This window comes from Sceloporus occidentalis, unplaced genomic scaffold (genome assembly GCF_023333645.1).
Source record: "Sceloporus occidentalis isolate IW3139 unplaced genomic scaffold, rSceOcc1.0.p SCAF_1, whole genome shotgun sequence".
In the NCBI taxonomy this organism is placed as follows: Eukaryota; Metazoa; Chordata; class Lepidosauria; order Squamata; family Phrynosomatidae; genus Sceloporus; species Sceloporus occidentalis.
This window is the reverse complement of record NW_028316981.1, coordinates 108,627,437-108,652,090: the sequence shown is the minus strand read 5'-3', so window position 1 is coordinate 108,652,090 and position 24,654 is coordinate 108,627,437. Positions and strand designations below refer to the sequence as shown.

At 38.4% G+C, this 24,654-nt stretch overlaps 2 protein-coding genes across 7 annotated transcripts in view; one reads left to right on the top strand and one right to left on the bottom strand.

Annotated features, from left to right (window-relative positions):
* LOC149321946 (dedicator of cytokinesis protein 2-like) overlaps positions 1-24,654 on the top strand; it is a 348,354-nt gene that overhangs the window by 136,574 nt on the left and 187,126 nt on the right. The window lies entirely within an intron of this gene.
* INSYN2B (inhibitory synaptic factor family member 2B) overlaps positions 1-24,654 on the bottom strand; it is a 100,404-nt gene that overhangs the window by 25,383 nt on the left and 50,367 nt on the right. For 3 of the 6 annotated variants that reach the window (XM_089531868.1, XM_089531822.1, XM_089531840.1), the window contains exon 2: positions 3,860-4,043. The exons of 1 other annotated variant lie outside the window; for it this stretch is intronic. The gene's annotated coding sequence lies outside the window, so the exon portion shown is untranslated. The remainder of the gene's footprint in view (positions 1-3,859; positions 4,044-24,654) is intronic. 2 more of the 6 variants (XM_089531832.1, XM_089531850.1) reach the window with 1 other exon arrangement.

Genomic DNA, 24,654 nt, shown 5'->3' with positions numbered 1-24,654 from the left:
CCCATCTATGGGTAGGAGGTGGAACAGAACCACCCCATATGGGAAGGGACCACTTTTTGTGTATTATTTCATTAAAAATCTGCAACGTCTATTTCCATAACAGTGGGAGAAAAGATTTAGGTGGAAAGGACTACATTCTTAGTCATTATTGTAACTTTTAGAATTATAATTCATTCTAGTACATTAACAAAGAATTAAAATAGAATTGTTCTGCAACAGGAATTTAAGTGAAGAGAGAGGTTCTTGCAGACCACATACTCAGCTTGCAAACGTACTCTGTGGCACCAGAAATGCCAAGCTTCTTTCTTTTTGTGGGCAGTGACTTTGCCACAGTGTTGATTGAATCCCTTTTCCTTACCTACTCATTGTCGTGGCTGCTGCTGTGGCTTGCAGTGCTGGGAAGTCCAGTTATGGGGCACAGCTAGAACTAAGGAAGTTTCCTTCCTGCTCTCTTCAACCATCAGTCAGACTAATGGTATGGCCTTTGAATCCATGAGAGCCATTGTGCTCAAGGACCTCTAGGGTTGCCAGTGTGAAAACCAAGCTTCTGTACCTTTACAAGTTCTGTAGAAGAGAGAGTTTCAGTTGTGTGATACGCAGTATCTCTGAAATTCACTCTTTTATATAACTATTAAAGATTGAGGAGCAGTTCATTTCATTCAGACAACCTTAAGTACCTCTCATTTCTGGCTGAGCTACTCAGCACTTCTACTCTAGAAGGAAGGAAGATGGAAGTAAGAGAAAGAGCAATCCTGTACTCTGCTCTCTTCTCCTTGTGTGCTGGTTGACATGAAAAACTTAAGGAGTATTGAAGTTTGTTGGAGATGGGGAGGAAGAGAATAATGGTTCTTCATTGTCTCGGTTTATGATTTGGACTGGTGAAATAGTTAGAATTTTTTAAAAGGTTACTTTTTAATTTAAGATGTGCTTTTATGAACTTCCCTGCTGCTGGCCTTGAAGAACTATTTGAAGAATGTTTCCTACAATTCTATTCTGGATTCACTGATCCAGCAAGTTTCTTATACTTTCTAGACTGATTGGTTCAACCTAGTTAATGTTTTTACCAAAGATAGTCCAGAACCAAACATTCACTTTATGTTAACAGACTCTAAATATTCATTTGTGAAATCATTTGTTATTTTAGGTGGATACAAACTATCCCTCATATTTGTTTTGTTCCCAAAGGATTTAAGTTACATAGTAACCACTCTTCAGCCCAAGCGTTATATATTCAAAACAATTCAATATCAAAATGAAAATATCACAGTACAACAGGACAAAATGCCAACACAAATGCATCAAGCCATTTGGGAAACATGGGAAAATAAAACATCTGAAAAGCCTGAATGCTGAAAAGAGAAAGGTGAGAGCATTGGCCTTTGCCTTTGTAGGTCTCTATGCAATGCAGTAGGCAGCCAGAGGTGTGTGGGACAAGTGGCCGAACCCTGGTCTCCTACCATGCATTAGATCAAATTAGTGCAAAGCACTTGAGAGAGAATTGCCTTTTTTAAAATAAAGAATGAGGCAAACTATTTTTAGTACATTTGATTTGCAAAATTAAAAGGACTGAAACTGTAGAAATCTGTGACAGCAAAGGGAGGTAGGGAGGACATTTCCTCCTTCCCTTCACATCCAATCCCCACTCCTCCTCTTTTTATTCTGGAAACTCCTTCACACTAACGATTCCTAGTATTTTCTGTCTACTTGGCTTTCTTTTACGGTGCAGTTTGTGATGTGTCATATCAGATCAGTTCTTAAATCTGCTCCAGTGCAGTTATAAATACAAAATTAATTTAAATTTATAGCACACAAAATGAGATATCTGCATAGGATTACAATTAATTCTATTCATTTAATTTTCTCCTTTTTCTTCACATAGGGACATTCCTAATAAAATTTCACTATTGTTTCATTTTGCGGTTGAATGGTAAATGTTAAAACACCGATTTGAATTTTGCTAGAAACTGTCTCCCGAAAGAAGAAAACCTTGATCTCTGATCAGTGTGCATTTTCCTTCTTTTTTTTTTTTACTTGAGATGTAAATACTGAAACATTTATGCCAGCAAAATCCTAATACAGCAAAGGATGCCAAAGTTTCCCCATGAGATAAAAAGCATTTTAGAGGTTGATTTTTTAAAAAAATAAGTAAAAAACCATACTATTGCTTAAGCAGGACTATATATTTTACACACACATACACATACATATATAAAGAGATATATCTTTCCAATAAAAGTACTTAGAATTTTGTGGTCATGTAGAATCATCAAAATGCATGAATAAATTTTAGTATATCCCATAACAGGAACAAGAGAGCAATGCTATCAAACACTTTTAAAAAAGAATATACTTGAAGGAAATCCACAGCAAACCCATTATGGTAAGCTATCCTCCTAGGATAGATTTTAATAGCCAGCATAAACTTGCATAACATAAGAAGCCTCAACAGAGTTTGCAGATCTGGTTTGTGCTAAGGTATAAGTTCTGGGAAGTCAAAAAGAAATCATTATAGGGTGATAGTGTGCATAACCAATGTTTAATAGCTTCACCTATAATTTATGCCAAGCTCTTTTTAAAAAAGTCAAGTGACTGTCACTCTGGGAGATTCTGGAAATGTATTCCAAAATATAACAGATTCATACTATGAGTGTGAGAGTGAGGTTCTATTTATTTATTTATTTAATTTATACCCCACCTTTCTTCCAGTAAAGGATTCTAGGTGCTGACCCTCTCTCCAGCTTTGCCATATGTGCTGAAACCATCACTGTCCTTCCTGCAACAAGTAGGAATTCTAAGCCCCCCCCATTCAAATGTGCCTTGAATCCTTCATGTAGTAAGGGAGCATGACTATGTAGGATGTCCAGGGAGGATCCTAAATGTGACTACTTAAATGCTATTAAAATTGCACTACTTGTGTTACTGCTCAATTTTGCTCCATCCCACTCTCTTCACAGAGTTAAATTTTAATGCTTGAATAGAGCTACTGTCTTTTATGTGCTTGACAGTACATGAAGCAGAACTTTCCCTGTAGTAATGCCTCCGTTGTGAATCTCCACAACTGAGATGGATTTCCATCTCAAGGGAAGTCAGTCTGGCTTAATTCTTCCTGAATTTCTAACAGTTAGAGGTATGTTATTCTGTCTCACTTTTGGTTTTAAAAATTTAAGAAGTTTTGAAAAATGTTTATATATTTTATTGGACAATACATTTGGGGCTAAGATAGGCAAAATGAAAGACAAAACAAACCCAAACTCACACACCTCTCTTACATAAAAACTCTATATGGCTAGCCACATGTTTCTTGTGGGATCATATCTCTCTCCCTCTTTCCTTTGCACTCTTGGTGATATATCCACAGTCAGACTTAGCTTCTTCAACTGAGGTAATGTATGATATAATTAATATCATACAGTTAAATATTTTAAAGCAGAGGGAATGACAGTTTCCAAGCCTTCCTTCTGATTATTGTTAGCACATTTCCCTTATCAGTACAAACACCTAAGAATTAGAGCAAAGATTATCTGAACATTTTTTCAACTGTGGACTATTTGTTGCAGCTGAGTGGTAGAGCACATGCTTTCGCTTACATAAGGTCCCAGATCCTGTCCTTTGCATCTCCTGTGGAAAGATATCTGCCATGAAGACTGAAGATTTAACTGACTGCAATGAAATACTGGAATATTTTGTGATACCACTGAAATAGGCTGTCTGGAATTTGTCTTGGCCTCTCGCTTCCAATAATTTCATAGCTGACATTTCTCAAAAGCAAAAACAAAAACTAAAAGAAATAAGTCATAAACTTCATGTATGTTATTCCTCCCCCCAGGCAAACCTCCTGCTTGGCTGGGCAAATACTGACCTTATTGATGCTGTGATGGTAGACAAGCAAATTTACCCAGCAGCTGTACATTTACATCAATTGCGCTGCTCCTCCCACATCTGGATTCTTATATCTCTGGTGAAGAAAGAGAATGAAGAAGGAGTGGATGGGGGTAGCGTAATAATGACTTGGGTGATGCAATTATTTTTCCTTTGGTTGATCTCTGGTGAAGAAAGAGAATGAAGAAGGAGTGGATGGGGGTAGCGTAATAATGACTTGGGTGATTATTTTTCTTTGGTTGAAGTTTCTTATTTTTTCAAATTATAACAAGATTATATGCACAAAACCATACTTGAATATTTTACAAAATATTTTTTTTCTTAATTGATGTTTTCAGTTTTAGCAGATTAAAAAGTGATTTAAAATGTTTTGGAGGAATTGTGATTAAAAAAATAATCACCACACTACCACTACCATATAAGAGAAAAAAGGGAGATTTTCTTGTTACTGTTTAATGCAAAATTGGGCACATGACATCTAAAAATTCTTATTTTTTAAAAAAACATACAAGGTTGAGGCAAAAACAAAGTATTCTGTGACTCAGGCTGTCTCTGTAAAGCAGCAAATAAATTGTACTGTTGATTTATTTCCTGTTCGGAGGATTGGACTGAATGGTCCTTGTGGTCTCTTCCAATATTGTGAGAAACTTTGGTTAGGAAAATGGGATGCATTTTTACTATTAAAAATATATTGCAGTCTGACCTTAAGTGACGCAGCCTGGGCAGCTCCAGGATGCAGCACTTATACTGGTTTGGCTTTTTTTCCTTTGGAAGGAGATAAATGAGGATTTGTGGACATTTTGTATTGTTTTAACTTATTTACTAATATATATATAGCTGAAATGGAGACAAAACCTAGAGACTTAGGGGCTATACAGACAGGCGGCTTTTAGCCCCTGGTTGGTGCTGCAGCAGCCAACCCGCTACCACTGACTCACTACCTAAAATGAAGCCGCTCTAGGCAGCTTCTTTGAAGGGGCATGATGGGCACACCTGCACGCCATGAAATCACCACTTCTGGTCAGTGCCGTTTGGGCGCTCAGACACCCGTGCATCATCATGGTGTGCCCCGTATGGACAGGTGTGCACCAAGATGATGCACAGGCAGCAAAAGTAGGGCTGTGTGTGTGTAACCATTCAGCCCTATCTAGTCCTACTTTCGGGCCCAGGCTGACACAAAGTGCTGGTCTGTTTAGGGCCTTCGACAGAGAAATCAACCAAATCCACAGCCCCATATCAATCCTTCAGCAGTTCCGGTATAATGTAATGACTAAGGAAGAAATTTTTCTTATAGAAATAAAATTTGAAATTAGTTGAAAAATATAAGGACAGTACAATCCTTAGTCTCAACTAAAGTGGCTGTATTGTTTAAAATATGATACACATAAACATTTACATTATTCAACAATTGATCCATTGGGTCTTATCTAATTGGGACAAGCAATTGGATTTCAGTTGATTTTATTACTTAAGAGACATATCCATACAAAAACATAATTATTGTGCTTTGAATTGTATGACTTTATTAAACTTCCTGCCTGTGAAGTGCAGATTTTGCCTAATATTCTTAAGTGGTAAGTGAAGCAGAAGTTAAGGATCACTCGTAGGATATAATGTTTTGCAAACAGCAAACAGTACCATTCCATCCTTGTTTTCAAAATAATATTCAAGAAGCTGTGAAGATAAGTGCTAGTCAAATCAACACACTTAAACAATTCTCCACAGGTTCTCCATTCCCACTATCTTCCTAAAAAATGTAGTAAGGCAATTTAAATTATTCCATGCTCAATTCATTAACTAAATAGGATAGATTTTTCACGAGTTGGCATAAGCATTTTATTAGTTATTTAATGGCATTTGTCCCTGATAAGATATTCATTTTAATTGACTTTTCATTATTTACAGCCACTAGCAGTATAAAAATTGTTGTTCATAAAAATGTGTATGCCAACCAGACAATTGCTTATGTCAAGTATTTAAATGAGATTCTCTCTTCTAGAGCATGCTGTTCTCTGAATTGCTACAAGTGCGTTAAAACATTATTACTAATATAACAAATGAAATCCACTCTTTTTTGTATCCTAGGATTTCTGAAACATTTAACAGATAGATGTACTTTGAAGAAGCTTAAAACTGATGGAAATTGAGATATAGTTGGATTATGTTAAATGTTATCCTTAATCTTTAATATTTTTCTGGTGTAGTTTCTGGTGTATCTATCCTATTTAGTTAATGAATTTTACTCATGCCGCACTTTGTGAATTCACATGGTGAATGTTCAGAAAGTGGGAAAATGAAGAATTTGACCAGTAATTCTTAGAACTTTAAAACTGTCAGTAATGTCATAAAATCCTGAATGTTACCAACAAACCTCAATAATTCCTGTTCCCTTGTCTACTGACCAAATCCCATTCCTTTATCCATATCTATATCAAGGAAGCCAGTTTAGTAATCAACCTGAAGTTGGAGCCAAATAGTTGGCTGTCTGTTTCCAAATGATACTCCAGTTTGTAAAAGTATGTGTCTATGTTTAAACACATGTACACATACATACATACATTAGCTTCTTAAACTAAGATACAACTAAGCTTTCTGTCTTGATGACACCTCTCCCTCCTTCCCATGTTTCAACATTTGAATAAAATAACCACTTTGCAATTCCGTCCAAATTGAGGAACGGTGGTTACTAGGGTATGAGTGTATATTTGCATCCTGCTTTTCTTCGGACATGAGACTGAAGGGGAGTTATATCTGGGTGCTTCTTTTTTTAGTTAAATACACTTTAAAAGTATTTTTTTGATCTTAATCACTTTGTAGGAGCCTTGATGGCACCGTGGTTAAATGCCAGTAGTGCAGCCAGTATTGCAGCCACAAGGTTGTGAGTGCAATCCCAGGGTTCCAGGCTTGACTCAGCTTTGCCTTCCTTTGTAGGTCATTAAAATGAGTACCTAGCTTGTTGGAGGCAATTCGCTTACACATTGTAAACCATTTAGAGACTACTGAGTGCTGTATGTTTTTGGCAGAGTTCTCCTCATTTGGACCAGATTTTCAAGGCCCTCCTTTCTGTCCTAGCCCAGATGGAAGAAAGGTTAACAAGGAAGATTTGGAATGTGTTTTCTGTGGCTGCATCACACTTTGGGTTGCTTTTCTTCTTATCTTATCTATAGCTCCCTCTTTTCTCCCCTCACTTCTCCATATCTTCAATCTCTCTCTCTCTACAGGCTCCTTCCCGTCGGACTTCAAACATGCTCTCATTTCCCTAATTCTGAAAAAAACCTTCTCTTGACCCCTCCTCTTTGTCTAGCTATCGTCCGATTTCTCTTCTTCCCTTTCTTTCTAAAGTTTTGGAACGGGTTGTTTATTCTCGCTGTCTTGAGTTTCTTGAAGCCAACTCCATTCTTGATCCCTTTCAGTCTGGTTTCTGCCCAAGGCAATCCACAGAGACAGCTCTCACTAAGATCTCCAATGACCTTTTACAGGCCAAGGCTAATGGCCTTTACTCTGTTCTCATCCTTCTTGATCTGTCTGCAGCCTTTGACACCGTTGATCACTGTCTCCTAGTTGACATACTCTCTGACCTTGGGTTCTCAGACTCTGTTCTCGACTGGTTTAGATCTTACTTGTCTGGCAGATCTTTTGCAGTAGTTGCAGGTCAGACTTCTTCTCCTGTTCCCTTATCTGTTGGAGTTCCCCAGGGCTCTGTTCTGGGTCCCCTTCTGTTTTCTCTCTACACACTGTCCTTAGGTAAACTTATTAGCTCTTTTGGTTTTTCCTACCATCTGTATGCCGATGACACCCAGTTGTATCTTTCCCCCCCTGACCTTTCTCCAAGACTTGAACAACAAGTCTCGTCTTGTCTCACGGCTGTCTCGCAGTGGATGCGCCATCGGCGTTTGAAGCTCAACATGTCCAAGACAGAGCATCTTATCTTTCCTCCTAAGTCCACCCTTCAACACTCCTTTTTTGTCTCTGTGGACAACATTTCTATTCAACCAGTCCTGCAAGCCCGCAGTCTTGGTTTTATCTTTGATTCTTCTCTGTCATGTATCCCTCAGATCCAGACCACAGCCAAGGCTTGTTGATTTTTTTTGTACAATATTGCCAAAATCCGACCATATCTCTCCGCCTCTACTGCCAAGATCCTGGTCCATGCCCTAGTGGTCTCACGACTTGATTACTGCAACATCCTCCTGGCTGGGCTTCCTCTTTCTCACCTCCGTCCTTTAATCTCTGTCCAGCATTCAGCTGCACGCATTATCACATCCACTCACCGCTCTGACCACATCTCTCCTGTGTTGGCATCCCTTCACTGGCTCCCCCTCCCTTTCCACATTCAGTATAAGCTCCTGCTGTCAACGTTTAAAGCCCTCCATGGGCTGGCCCCTCCTTACTTATCAGACCTTATTTCTCCTCACCTTCCCACTAGGGCACTCCGTTCTGCTAGTCAAGGTCTGCTGTCCCAGCCCAGGATTTCCTCTGCCCCATCTCGGATTCACTCCTTTTCACTTGCTGCCCCTCACTCCTGGAACCTTTTTTCCCCATGAGCAAGAGCCATCACTTCTTTAACCAGCTTCAAAACGGAGTTGAAGACCATCCTGTTCAGAGAAGCCTTCCCAGGCATTGCATAACTGTCACTTGCTATTTGATGTTCTTTTGTTGTCTGTTTTACTGAATCATTTTCTGTATTGCTATGTATTTTATATGTATTATCCTACTAGAAAGGCCCCTTCCCCATCACCACTCCCTTCTCCTTTTGTGTTGTGTCTTTTTAGATTGTAAGCCTGAGGGCAGGGAACCGTCCAATTAAAAAGATTGTATGTACAGCGCTGTGTAAATTTACAGCGCTTTATAAATAAAGGTTAATAATAATAATAATAATAATAATAACAACAACAACAACTTTATTGTCTGGTTAAGTTTTTAGTTTGTTACTATTTCCCAACAGCCAATTTAGATTTTAGTTGTTAATTCTGGTTTTCTCACATTGCTTCTCAATTCTTTGCTCTATAGCTTGGTTTTGAACTCTTTTTATAGATTAGTGCCATTTCTTTTCTGTATAGTTTGCTTTGTTTGCATTGCCTGTGTCCCTGTTGAAGGAAGGCTCCTTACCTTTTATAGCTTCTCACTTTATTAGCCATGGTGAATACTCTTGAACGTTTTGATATTTTTCTTGAGCTGTGAGTTTCTGTTTTTATGGCTTTAAATAACCTGTATGCATTTTGGAGACAAGTGGCTTTTCATCTTCCTTTTAACTAACCCTGATATTTTTCATGACATTTTCTCTTCTGAAGTTAAATGTGGTTGTGCTGGATTTTACTATCAGTTATTTCCCGATTACAGATATCTTGAATTTGATAGTGTGGTTCCTCATAGTTTTAACAACATATCCTACAGTGGGTCTTATGTGCTATTATATAGATAACATCTAGGGTCCTGAAGAGGAGCTGGTAGCCAGCTTTGGAGAGAGTGAGAGGAGTATCAGAGTGAACTTTAGTTAAGTTGAGGAGAGACATAAGAGCATGAAAATGCAGAGGTGAAAGAAGGTGCTTGAAATTACTCTAGGGGTCTCATGGTAGTAGAATTGGCTTGCTGCTCAGACCAAAACATGACTTGAAAGCTTTAATGAGGGTTGAGTAACATATCTGGAACCACTCCAGAGGATTCCTTGCTCTTCTGTTTGAAAGAACTAGATGGTGATACATAGGTTAAATCCCTACCAGAAACCTATTTATCCAAGCATAACTCCCACTGTGAGCTTCTGTATGAAAAAATATAAACACAGTCGAACTGCATGATGTCTATCTTTTTAACATTTGATGCTGTTTTATGTTTTCTACTGCCTAATATAAAATAAATCAAAACCAGAGGTCCTCACCCATTCTTTCACATTCTATAGACTAGATGCCCTTCAAATTTTGTCTTTTCTTTTCCCCATCAATTTCAGCAGAGGTGTGTGTTGTATATTTCTAGGCCTGTTTCCCTAAGCCTTTGTACAAATTTGTGTACAGTCGGCCCTTCTTATACACGGATTTTTTATACACGGATTCAAGCATACACGGTTTGAAAATGTTCCAAAAAAGTATAAATTTACCTTGATTTTCCATTTTTTATAAGGGACACCATTTTGCTATGTCATTATATTTAATAGGACTTGAGCATACACGGATTTTGTTATACACGGGGGATCTTGGAACCAAACCCTAGCGTATAACAAGGGTCCACTGTATGTATAACTGCAGACCCAAATGAATGGATGCTGTTGATCACATTATTAAAGCATACCTTTTTTCAGGGAGATATAAAGTTTTTGCTCTACAGTCCTTAGCTGTCAGTGACCCAGAATGGAGACTTCCACTTCTTCCATTACTATGTTTAAATGGTTAACATTTGTGTGTTAAACGTCCTCAGACCTTTGTGCCATCAGCCCTCTTCTCATTTTTCTTAGGCTTCTCTAGTGCAAATGTTCCCCTGAGAACAAACACTTATCACTATGGGCCCGTACAGACAGGCCAAAATAAAGCTGCTTTGGGTCACTTTAGAGGTATGCTGCGCCAAAGCTGGATTGTGGCTTTGGTGTGGCTTCCAGCCTCTTAGGACGCATGCCTTATTTAAATAGCTTACCTCCAAAGGGAACCGAAGCGGCTTTATTCTGGCCTGTCTGTTTGGGACCTATGTTAATATTGACTTTAGTTTTGATTCTTTAGAGAGCTAAAACTGATGCTGAGTTAGACTTTATTTATGTCTTAGGAACTCTTTGTACTTAAGAGAGAATAAAATGTATATTGTGATATTTTTTCACATATCCCCCCCCCCCCCAAAATAACTTGTTAAAGTTTTAATGTTTGCATTTAAAAATGGTTCACGGGGGGGCGGGGAGCTCTATCACTTACTGCAGGCTTATGCTTTCTGACACCATATGCACACCTTTATTCTAAGTGGCTCAGCAATACATTTCTCTCTCTCTGGGGACCTGTTTCTAAGGACAAATTTAGAAAGCTTTACAAGTCTGCTGAATTGAAAACCCTTTCCCACATTTCTGCTACTACAAACTTTTCCAAGGCCTCATTAGCTTTACTTCAGGTAACTGTACAATAACTCAGGCAATGGTAAGGGAACCCCAGGTTTATGTCACTTTCCCTGAGTGCTATTTAGGAGGAAATAGAAAACTTGGTAGGAGATACCCAAATATCTATCTATTAACTCTTTGGGGACATATCTCTGGAGACCAAAATAGCATATGGTTGGCTTTCCAGGACTTTTAGTGTGCTGCAGTCTGGATATGATAGGATACAGCACATTTCTCTCCTGAGCAATGAGCTAGTCTTCATTTAGGGCTATAATTATTCACTAATTTCATTCTTGAAGAAAGCAACGAGTAATCTTAATAATCTTCAATCCGATCTGAAATAGTCTTTGGGAAAATGTGCAGTTTTGGAAGACTATTTGCAGTTTGCAACTTATTCTACCAAATAATAATAATAATAATAATAATAATAATAATAATAATAATATATTTTAAAAAACTATACATGGTTTATTTGTGCAGGAAAAAAGCATTTTCTGTGCAGAAAATAATATTTTTTTGTGTAGAACTATTATTTTCTGTACAGAAAATGTTGTTCCCAGCACTGAAAATGCTGCAGTTGGGGACTTGTTTCATGGCAACCACTAGTAATGTTTGGCTAGTAATAAGAGAAGTCAATATATAGAGGCAATATATATTTCCACATGGTGTTTCTCTTACTGTTCCATCTTAAACATCCCTGACACTGTCACCTACACTTGAGGAGTTGCTGATTGTCACATTTTAAATAGTAGCACACAGTGTCCAAGCTTTAAATGCTACTTTGCTCCTTGCCAGAAGAATACTTATGAACATCTGGCAGTAATTAACTCCCAAGTGACCAGTGTATGGTTAACACAGAGTGCAGCTGCAAGGTATTTGAACATTGTTTTATGTGACCTTGGGAGAAGGAGAATCAGCATCTCAGAGAAAAAAAGTGGCAATTGAAACATCTAGTGCTGTATTAGAAGGTGGTTACTATGCATTTGAGAGATGCTGGTGTTTAATTGAGTGATATGTTCCCCATGGTGATGACCCAAATCCTGTCTTGTTCCATCTTGAAATGCGATGCTCTCTTCTCATCCACAATTCTTTTCCATATTTCAAATCATTTTCATATTGGAATGGTAATTTCCATTTTCCCCTTGTTTGAACATCAGTGTGAAAAGGAATATAGTATAATATTTCAGAAAAGGTTCTCTTTAAAATGAGGTAGCCAGAGGCAGTTTCTGCTGACTTGCTGGCTTGCTAGTGCCTTGTTTGGAACGTATAAAATAGTACTTTTTGTAAAATAGCAATCTTGACATTAGCCACAAGCAGCCTTCTTCTCACTTCCTTTCCAAGAGTCCATTCTAATAACGATAGCTCATTCAATTCATACTAACAGTGTATAAAGTTTATAGCACTATATTATAGACCACAGGCACTGAAATATTTTATTGCATCTCCCTATAGCTAGCTGTCTATCTAAGATGGATGAATCAATCTTTTTCTGATGCATCACTTTTACAGATACTTTCCCATATAGCTCTGTCATCTTTTTTTAATTAATTAACAAATTGTACTTTAATCACCATGAATATTTCAGTTTTATTATTAGAAATGAACTCATTAGTAAACAAACAATAGTCAAATGCATATTATGTTTTTGAAAGCATATTTTTAGAAAAAGCAATATATACTGAGAGAAGATATAGTGGGAAAGATTGCATAAATGGCATGTCTAATATATTTTCTTTATCAGTTCCTACATTACTTTTTCTCAAAATATGCATTTAAAAACTTATTCTGTCCCTGGCCCAAATATATTAGATATAGTTTCAAAAGATGTAACTTTAGAGGTGTCTTTATACTTTTTTGAGCCAAGACTGTGTAAACTCTTTGAATGTCTGAAAATTGGTGCACATCTGCATTCCAATATATGCACTCAGAAGTGCAGATTATGACCTAAATTTAATCTCTAGTCCTCACTATAGTAGAGCCATTGTCATGGTAAATAAATACTGATGTTAGTTTCACTCTCGCTGGGACTAGCAATTGAATTTAGACCCATGCCAGTTCATACCAAATTCTGAGTATTTCAGTACCCCTTTGTGTAGTGACCGCTCAATCCATCCACCGATTCACCTAGTTAAAGGAGCTGAGTCTTTCAGCTTGCCTGCCATGATGAATAGGGACAGGGTTAGATCTGCTGTTATTGCTTTGCTTGCTGATAATATCCTATATGGCATCAGTATGGATAATGGGACATGTGATCACAAGTTCTTTAGTATGGTTGTCGTTTGCATTCCTTTGATGGTTAATGAGCAGATGGAAGAAAGGAAGGAAAGTCTATGCCGAGACATTCAAGGTTAATCCCATGAGAACAGATGGTACTGGGTGGAAGGAGGGGCAACCATGGGAAAGAGGAGGAAAGCAATCTATTGGGATTTATGGGCAAATGAAGTGCCAGAATGCTAAAAATAAATTGAATGATGATATGCTTTAATTATACTGTAGTATAACAGTGGGCCATCACTCCTGATAACGCATGGCTATGGAGAACACCTGTAATTTCTGAATAAAACTTTTCTGTTTCTACTACTAAAAGCCTGGATCTTTAAACTGAAGTGTTCCTGTAGATGATATCTAGTAATAATGTAAAGATCCCAGACAACTTTTTAATGCCAGGTCCTTTGTCAAGATAGAATACGTTTGTAACTTTTCATTATATTTTTAAATTAGAACTTTTAAATACACACACACGCGCGCACACACACACACACAATATTTATCTGCATGTTTAGAGAAACACAAGTAGACAATGTAAAACACAAAGTGACATACATTCAAGCAGTCCTATCCCTGAAGTAGCATGACTGCAGCACTAGAATGTTGCCCAAAAATCTAGTCAGATTTCTTTTTCTCTCTCTGCCCAGTTAAGATCTCCATTAACTTCCAGTTTCTCTTCTGAGAGTTCAAATTAATTTATTTGAGTGTCTAATTTGGAAATAGTGTAGTTCAGGTATTTTCCACAATGAGCTTTTACTTAAACACTGGTGTGATGGATCTTTAAGGAACAAATAAATATTTGCTGTCCCATCATCTGACTACAGGAAATACAGGAAACTGGAAAGAGAGACTCATCAGTTTTCTTTGCACAACAGAATAGCATGGCCTGTTAAAATAAATTATGTTTGCCCCTTTTAATAACATCCAAAATCTGTCACTTAAGGTAGCCATCTTATTTTATTAGTGGGGTCAACATTTGGTTATGAAGTTATGTAAAGGACAAATGAAGAAGTATAGAACTTCCACAACTATTCACTTTACAGAATTATAGCTGTATTATTACACTTTAATTGCCACTTTAACTGTTCCATCCTATGGAATCCTGGGACTGGCTTTTTGATTGCTTAGTCAGAGAGCTGTTTTGATGCCTCTGACCAAATTACAATTCCCCACCCCACCCCAGGATTCCATTGGATGGAAATGTGGCACTTAAAGTGGAAAAATAGTACTATAACTGTGTTGTGTGAATGGGCTCCTGGTACCATGTCTTCTAGTATGAAGTATCAATACCTTATCTGTTAAGGGCATTGTTGTAAATATGTATTTGTGTAGTCTAAATGGAAGAGATGACAGCGACAAAGATGATGATGATGACTGTCCTCCCAATTTCCTCCCAAATTGAAGCTGAAGGTGGCTTACAATTTTTTAAAAAACACAATATAGCTAAATACACACCAAAAGTGAACACTACAATGGAATTAAATTATTCACACTATCAAAACAATACAGTGAGCCCTCCTTATACACGAATTTCTTATACATGGATACAAGCATCCATGGCTTGAAAATATTATTTTTAAAAAGTATGAATTCCTGATAGCAAACCTTGATTTTCCATTTTATATAAGGGACACCATTTTGCTCTGCCATTGCATTTAAAGGGACTTGAGCATCCACGGATTTTGTTATCCACAGGGGATCCTGGAACCAAACCCCAGCAGATAACAAGGTCCCACTGTATAACCATACACTAAAAAAAGATTAAAAGCATTTAATCAGTTCAACTAAACAATACATCACTATTAGTCCTTTTTTATAAACATTGTGTTGGGGGGGGGGGAGTTTTGCCTGCCAGTGAAAGGACAGAAAGGAAGGAACCATTCTGCCCTCCCTGGGAAGAGAGATCCACAGTCTGGGGGCAGCCACTAAGAAGGCCTTACTAACTGTGCTTGTGATGGTGGCGGGATTGAGAGAAGGACCTCTCCTGGTGATCTCAGAGCCCAGGCTGGCTCATAGAGGGAAATATGGTCTGTCAGATAACCTGGACCTGAGCCATATAGGGCTTCATACATCATAACCATCACTTTGAATTGTGCCTAGAGACATAAACTCTGCTGATGCTTATTGTTTTGTTATCTGTGAAAACAATAGCTCACTAATTCATCAGCCACTGTGCCAGATTCAGCAGCATTTAAAACACACATTATCAATGCCAGCATGACATCTATTGACTTGTAGTCCTGATCAAAACAAGTTTTCATTTTAAAAATACCAATTGCCACATCCTCACACCAGTGAAGGTTTGAGTAACTGAGACAAAAGGATCACAAGAAGAAGGATGAGGAAGAGGAAAAGGATGGGTCTTATGAATGAAAAGCAATAGGAAAGGTTGCATGGCAAGAATGGTAGAGCTGAAAGGAAGGAAAGAAATGAAGAAATGTGGGAATAATGAAACATCTTTCTAAAACAACCAGCACTTTAATCCCCAACTCTTCATAAAACCTTTGGGTTAGAAGCATGTTACACTGTGATAATTTTCAAGGACTGTCTGACTTGGAGAAACATCTGGCAACTGTGTTTGGCGTGCTAATGGGGAATTAAGGCAGGCTTCAGCTGTGTGTGCATATCATTACCCTGCAGCCATTATATTGAATAATGATGTGTGTATGTATTTTATATATTATTGGTGGCTTTAATTTATAAAGTACGGTGAACTGTTTCCCCTAACTAGGCCATCAGCAAACCCGAGCTGCAAACTGTCACTTTGCCAATACTTCATGGAAAGGTTTCAAATGCCCATGGAAAAGTCAGTACTATCGAAAGAAACCCCTTAGTCCAGTGTTGCAAAGTTATTTTGAACCCCCATGAGCTTAAAAAGCAGCTTCTGTAAGTTCCTTCTCAGAGCTGTCAAGTTATGGACAATCTGGCTCCTATCACAGTGCATTTTCTCTTTAAGAGAAGTCATTCATAAGAAGGTATGAAGAGTCTTGTGAGGAGAGACTAATGTATGATATTTTCTGCATACAAGTTGAACAGATAGGGTGAAAGGATGCAGTCTTGCCTGTCCACTTTGCCAGTTGGGAACCATTCTGTTTCTCTGTATTCTGTTCTTACAGTAGCCTCTTGTTCTACATACACGTTCCTCATCAGGATTATCAGATGCAGTGGCACTCCCATATCTTTAAGAGCATTCCATGCCTTTTCGTGATCTATGCAATCAAAAGCCTATAAAACACATGCTAATTTTCTTCTGGAATTATTTGGCTCACTCAATTTTCCATCATGTCTTGGCGATGTCGTCCCTAGTGCCTCTTCCCTTTCTGAACCCTCTTGGCCTTCTGGCAATTCTCTCTCCATATATCACTGGTTTCAATGCTGCAGAATTTTCAGCATAATTTTGCTTGTGTGGCAAATTAATGCTATGGCCCTATAACTGTTATAGTCTGTTGTGTCTCCTTTTTTGTAGATGGCAGTGTATATTAATTGTTTCCAATCTGTTGGCCACTGTTTTGTTTTTCATATTTGTTGGCATATTTTGGTTAACACTGCAACTGATTCTGTTTGTGTGATTTGTAGCAGTTCAGCTGGGATATCATCTGTTCCTGATAATTTATTCTTTCCAATTTCTCTGAGTGTTGCTTCCACCTGGCTTTCCAAAAATTGGGATCCATCTTCATATGTTTCTTCATTCCATGTGTCATTCATTTTCTATCTCCTTTTTATAGTACTTCTGTGTATTGTTTCCATTCTCTTTTTATTTCATCTTGATCATTTAGTATGTTCCTCTTCTGATCGTGGACCATACTCACCCTTGGTTTGAATTTCTCTTTGAGTTTGCTGCTTTTGTGAAAGAGATCTATCATTCTTACTTTTTTATTGTTGTCTTCTATTTCCCTACATTGTTATACTTATTCTCTTTATCCTTGCACAGTAGGTGCTGAACAGCAGTATTCATGGTTCTGGTTGTGTTCCTAGCTCCCTGTCTTTTGCTTCTTGTCTCTCCTTACTACTTGAAGTGTGTCTTCTGTTATCCTTTGTATTTCCTCTTTTGTTTTGGTCACAGATAGTGTCTTTCTGCATTCATCCTTGATTATATCCCTGGCATCTATGCATAGCTCTTCTAGTTTACATTTGATTATGCTTAATAAAGCAAATCTGTCTCTCACATTATTTGTAAATGTTGTTGAGATGTTCCTCAGCTCATATGTTGGTATGACAACTGTTGAGACAGGGTCATTATGGGGCCTCATTCATATGTTGAAGCCAATTTGATGGCACACATCAACAGCAACAATGGTGGTTGTCACAGGGTGTAGTGCTAGCAGAGCAAGCTGTTATCACAGTTCCCCCTGCCCAGAGCCCCTGCCACTCTAGAATGCTACTGTTGCTTTGAATGCTTCTCCAAAACCTCTGACACATGCAGTTTCCCCAGATAGTCTATCAAGACTTCCTGACTGACTCAGGAATCCTCAGATTCTGACACTGGAAAATAGCCTGCTCTATGAAGAACAATTCTATTCTACTCTTCAAACTGTCTGTTCATAAACGAGACAGAGAGAAAAAAAACTGTAGTAGGCAATTATATTGTTAAACAGGAGAAAGGGAAAACCAATGGGGATAGGAACACTGAGTTTATGAGGGTGGTGATAGCATTCTTTATACTCTCCTGAACTGGCAGAAGAACATTGACCGTCCCTGTATTTCAAATTAGCATGTTAACAGGGTATGCAAATATAGCCAGAGAAGTCTATTCTACCTTGGGAGTTAACTATATGAAGAGTGTGGGAAAGTTACTCTTTTAAGCCACATATTTTAGAATTCAGTAATCAGCATGGCTATTGGATGGGTTATTGTTGGCTAGGGAATTCTGGGAGGTGTAGACTAAAAAGGTAACTTTTCAAAGCTCTGACTGTGCGAAATGATGTTTCTGGAGCAGGTGGGTTTTTTTGTTATTGTTTTTTTGCCTTCTGTTGTGAACACAGACCGGTTGAATGGTAGATCAAAATCCAGACATGTTTTAAAGGCTTCTTAAGAAAAGTATTTGTGGAGTATCTGTTTACATCACCATGATATGAGCATCTGTATAAGACCACCAAAAACATAGGCCAGGACTTCCATAACAAATGTTTTCCTGCCTGCTTACATTGCCTATGGCATTTCACAGTGGAAAGCTGGGATTTGTGTGGCCAAGCAATATCAGGGTCTGGTCAAGATGTCAATAGCTGTTAATGAGGAAAAACTAGGAAGTTAGGATAGGTTGTAGCAGTTTGCTTTTTCCTGAAGGCCCAAACAGACAGGCCAAAATAAAGCTGCTTCAGGTCACTTTGGAGGTATGTTGTTTAAATGACACACACACCTTAGTAAGGTGGCCTAGCCTATTACATCTAACTTTCAGACATGTTTTCGTATAAAGACTGCTAATCAAAAACAGCAGATGTTTGTCAGTATTGGTTGTTTCTAATTTCTGCCATAGTCTGTCTCGGGGAATCATATCAAAGGCAGACTTAAAATCAATAAAGGATGTGTAAAAAGACCCCTTGGGCTTGGTTGAATATTTGTCAACAAGGTGTTGTAAGACTATCTGTTCTGCTGTGGAGCAATCTGGTCTAAAACCCGCCTGCTCATCTTCCAACAAGTTTTCATCTTCCATCCAAGTTAATAGTTTTTCAAGTAGGTGATGGGCATACAATTTGCTAATAACACTTAATAAGCTAATTGGCCTGTAATTTGCTGGATCTGATGTTGCTCCTTTTTTATATATTGGATTAATGATGGCAAGCCCCCAATCCTTTGGTATTAAGGCAAAATGATCAATGCATGTAAAAAGGATTGCAAGGATTGGGGCCCACCAATTCCCATTTGTTTTAAGCATCTCAGTGGGAATGTTATCATACCCTGGTGCTTTACCTTCTTTGGTCGTAGAAATTAGCCTCTTTATTTCAGGGATGGTAACGGGGGGCCAATCAGGGAGACTCTGCAGTGATGTTTGTGAATTCCAATGCCCAGTGTGTCTTACCGCATACAAACTAATAAAATATGATTCCCAGGTTTTAACAGGAATATAGGAATCTGTTAGTCCTACCTTATTATCTAACCCCTTGGACACAATCTTCCAGAAAGTGACTGAGTCATGTGTCCTTGCCACAGCAATTAATTTCTCCCAGTTTGTTCTTATCGCCAACTCCTTTTTTACTTTAATTAGCTTTTTTGCTTTTTTGAACAAGATGTCAGATGGTAAAGATGGCAAGTTTAGTTCCCTATATCTTTAATTATGACTTATTAGTAGATTCTTCATATCCAGACACTCTTGGTCAAATCAAGGTTTAGATCTATAAGAAACTTGATTCTGTTTTATGGGGTTATTGGTGTCAGACACCTTTGTAGATTTGTGACTATCTCCTGATATAAATTTAGGATCTCTTCAGGAGTTCTGGCTGGCAAGAGAAACTCCCGTAATTTAATACTGTTTTCTGAATTAAGCAATGCAGTTACAATACATTCTACCTTTGCTGACTATCTCACTCTAGGTGCTCCTATGTCTAACTCTGTAGTCAACAATGGTTCGTAATCTGCATGTACAACTTGGTTCTGAAGAAATAGAGACGGCATTAAAGGGAAATGGTCACTCTCTGTACGTACCCCAATTTCAAAGCTAAGCATCAAGTTGAACAGCTCATAGGAGACAATAAAATAATCAATAGTGGAAACTCCACAGCACGCCAACGATGCTGGGGCCCAAAAGGAGTTCCATTTCGGAGTTCCTTTCTGCACCTCCACCAGGCCACCATAAGCGGCCTGGGGTGGCGCAGAGACATCAAATGTGCGCCACACCATTAACATCATCATTATGTGTGCCATGTGGACGGTGCCACGTAACGATGACTCCCGCAACACATACTAGAGTTAGGGACTGTGCAGTTGGTGCATGGTCTCTAAACCTAGTATCTCCGGGAGCATGCCACTTTATGGCGGTGTGTACTGTGCCTCAGAAATATAAAGGCCTGAAGAATTACAAATCAGGTCTTTGGAACGTCTGTCAGGAATTGGGTGGGCCATTTCTAGTTCAGGAGAGAACTCACCAAAATGGTTGTAAAGAGCTTTATCATTTTGACCAATTCTGGCATTAAAATCCCCTGCCAATATTATAGGTGCATTGGGATATGAGCATGACATTCTACTGATGAATTTTTGTAATTCAGTCCACCTATATTTCTTTTGTTGTTTATACTGGAGTGATGGTAGATAAACATTGATCAGTAATAGAGTACTAATTTGGAGTTTGATAACCCATGAGACTGCACTATTAGCAACCAAAGTGAAATTAACATGAGTGGCTTGAAGCTTGGTGGAAACTAAAACTCCAAGACCTCCTTTAGAATGACGTCATCTAGCACTAGCTTCAGTCAAGTGAGTAGCTTGTAAATCCATCTAACTCCAACTCCCACCTCCCCAGTCTCTTGGAATAACACTATGCCATATAGCTTTGAAAAGTGGGATCCATAGCCTTTCCTTGCCAGCTTGCAATATTCCACGAAAGGAATGTCAGCCTGGAGACCTGGTGCTGGCCCAAGGTTCAGTTAATCCTCTCTGGGACAACTTTCCAATGCTTTGTCAGGACCTTGCTTCCCACTTTAACACTGTCCCCCACCCCAGATAACCCAATGGGGACCGCGTCATCCTCTGCCAGTCCAATCAACTCCATCAGTGGACTCCACCTGCTTCTATTGGATACCACTGTGAGCACAGGTGTAAGTGCACTGTTGACTTTCTCAATAGCTTTCACCGAGGACACACACATCTTAAGATGCCAGAAGCTGCGGCACAGCCATGCTCCATAGGACTGGAGCATGGCTTTGCCGCAGCTTCCGGCCTCTTAGGATGCATGCATCATTTAAACAGCATACCTCCAAAGTGAACTGAAGCAGCTTTATTTTGGCCTTTCTGTTCAGGCCCTGAGTCTACAAGGAAGAGCAAGATCCTGCCCCATCCTCTCCTCTGCCACTTCTGAGTTGACTGAATGCAAACTAGTTTTGCAATCTGAACTTGAAATGGAGGAAACTGAGGACAGAGTGGGGAAACTGGAAGAGAAGTCAGAAACTGGGACATTTTAAAAGCAGCTGAAAGAGTGGGATGACAGGATTAAGTGGGACTGTCCCTGTCAAATCCGGGCAGCTACAGGGTATGTAAATGCAGTGTATGTAAGATTTACTGCTTTTCTTATTTCTCCTGGAATGTGCTTGAAAAAAACACTACAAGAGTTCTTTTCATAATCAGTTTCAATTTCTTTTCATGTGTACAAATTCATAACATTATGAAGAACATTAACTGACTGCTATTGGCAATTACTCTGAAGCAGTCAGGAGTGGACTTTTCTTTGTATAAAATTTGCATTTCAGTTAACAAACCTCTTTGTAGAGGTAACATACGGACATTATTCAGGAAACAAACCATCCATCTTCAATCCATCCATTTATTTTATTGAAATTGTCCAGGGAACATAAGACTGCCAAATCTCCATTTAGAAATTGTGCCTGTCCTTGTAAAAAATCTAAGTAACTGGAGAGAGAATTGAGCCTTTGCATTTTACTAGCCCCCTGCCCTGTTTGCCAACTATTTCTCCTTCTTGCTGAAAAGCAAAACCTCAGCCTTGCTCTCTATGAGTCAGCAAAAGAACATATAGTAAAGTGACACCTTACACTTTTTAAAGGACTGGGCACTATCCCTGATAACCTTACAACTTTAACTGAAATATCTATATCATTGTATCTCAACATACAACAAAATCCAGTCATAAAAATTTTGAAATAAATTATAACATGCTTGGTTGTTTAAAAATGTGTCTTAGATGCCCCCTAACAATTCCAAGGATAGCAGCAAGCACAAAACATTTAAAACTCTCTTACAGAAAGTGTAAGTAAAAACACAGAGGAAAAATTTGTATTCTGTACTTCAAAAAGAACAGGGGGATTCAAAGCCTCTAGGGAGACTCCCTATTTCTGTGCAGAAGAGGAGAGACAACAACAAAACAGGTCCTAGAGAAGCCTGGAAGCCCTCTTGTAAATGTGCCTACAGATCTGTGTCTACAGGTCTGAGATACAGAATTGTAAGCGGGGCAGTAGGATTTGGCTGCCCTTGCATTTGGAAGTAATGCTAACGCATAACGTTTGATAGCACCACTTAGAATCCTAATTAAAACAAAGTAGCAGTGTTCCAATAAGGGCTTGTGCATACTTCTTTTAAGTGCACTATCATCAACTTTAAGATGGAATTGATTTTAAAAAAGAATTAGGTCGGCAAGAATATTACCTTCCTTGATTTCCCATACTTCACTTTCCCTGCTGCAGTTGTGCATCTTTGTAATGACAGATGTTTAAGGCTCAAATACAATAACTACATCCTGAAAAGATTCTGAGTTCCAATGTGGCAAAGTTGTTGGAAGCAGTAATTTATCTTGTTCCCTATGTACAAGTGACAAGTAAGTCCTAAAACTGGGTGTTAGATACACTAGGAATATTATTGGTTGTACTGGGGAGCCAGGACGTAACAAAATATCCAAATTTTTGTGTAGTTTTCTTCTTCTTGGTATATAAACTTTTGCTATCAGAAATATTGTAAACCTGCTTATAAATGTTTGCTTCCAGATGCAGATAAAACAGACTAGCTCTAGCTGTATGTTTTGGTTGCACCAGAACTTTTCTATTGGTCTCCCTGGACAATTCTTCTTTTAAAAGTGAATTTATTTAACCTCTGTTTGAGACCTAATTTGCCTGTCACATTTAGGGTTACAGTGTTTTTCCAAAAATGTAAACTCTAACAGATTAATATTTTATACAGAGGAATTTATTCCAAAGCAAGTTCTTGGCCATTCTCTCATTTATTGGGATTTAAAGGGCAGTTGATTAATCATGTTTAGCTTCAGTTCTGAAAGACAGGGGAAGGAAAAGATTTACTTAGATTTTCTTTAACATCCAGATACAGCTAAACGTCTAACCTTGTTTATCCAGTCTGCTTTTAAAATGACTATTATTGGAATTGCTGTGTACTACTTAATCTTTATTTATTCATTTTGTTCTTTTAAGAAACTGTTTTCAGAAATCTTATTTGAGATTTTGCCTCTGAATTGAGGGCAAAGTGCATGTTTCTCTTTTAAACTGAAAGCTATTGTTTACAGTTTTGGTAGCTTCCTGAACCATATTGGTAAGAAGCAGCATTCACAACTGCAAATTCTGTTTGCTTTCACTGACATAGACATCTAGAGCACTTCATTATATAGGACATTGTTTAATGGTGTGGTAATCTGATACTCCTGTGCATTGAGACAGTAATGGTCTTTGTTTCTTCATTTTGCTGCCACTACAAGCAGCCACACTCAGTATTCCAGTAAATATTCTCTCCAGCATCACTGCAATGCCTTCCATTGGTATTCATCAAGTAATGTTGTTGCAGGAATACTTTTCAAATGATGCCCCTAATAGTGTTGAACATGGGTTCCAATTTCCTCTTTTCTGAAACAACAATATGTTTTTATTGTTTTGATGGAACAAGAAAGAAAGAAAGAAAAAAGATTTATATTCTTAATAATGATGTGCATTCCAGCCCATTTGCTAACAGGAGGAAGGCGTCCATGGATTGATATCAATAGCATTGCAGGGAAGATCTTTTTCCAGAATAGATTACTCTTTCATTATTGTCTTAATTAATGTTTTCACTATTAAGATTTTCATAGAAGTCTTAAAGCAGCGGGGGGAGTGTTAAGAAAGAAAGGATTATACCAGTAGTTTGTTGTTGTGGTGGTGTGCCTTCAAGTTGTTTCTGATGTATGGTGACCCTAAGTGAACCTGTCACTGGTTTTCTGAGGCTGAGAGTATGTGGCTCACCTAAGGACATTAAGTGGGCTTCAATCTTATTTAAAAGTGAATAAACATTCCTCCTTAAAGACTGTGTTTGCAACTTGTGGGTTCTTCTGGATCTGTGGCTCCAAATGACAGTGCAGATAGATGTGGCAGCCCGGACTGCTTACTATCTGCTTCGGTCATCTGCATTCGCACACCTTCACTTGATTCACAACAGGGCAGCCAAATTGATTACTTGGACATTCAGGATTTATCATATTACACCGATATTAAAATCACTCCACCAGCTACCAGTTAGTTTCCAGGCAACATACAAAGTGCTGGTTATTACCATTAAAGCCTGCATGGTTTGGGTCCAGGTTACCTACAGGATTGCCTCCTCCCATATAATCCACCTCATATACTCAGGTCCTCTGGTGGATATTTACTCCACTCAGCCAGAACTAGGTTGACAACTGTCAGCCAGAGAACTTTTTCCTCAGTCATCCCTAGACTGTGGAATGACCTGCCGGAAGAGATTCTACAGCTGAATACGCTGATGTTTATCACACTATACCCTTAAAGTGCCACAATTCCAGTTTGACTCCT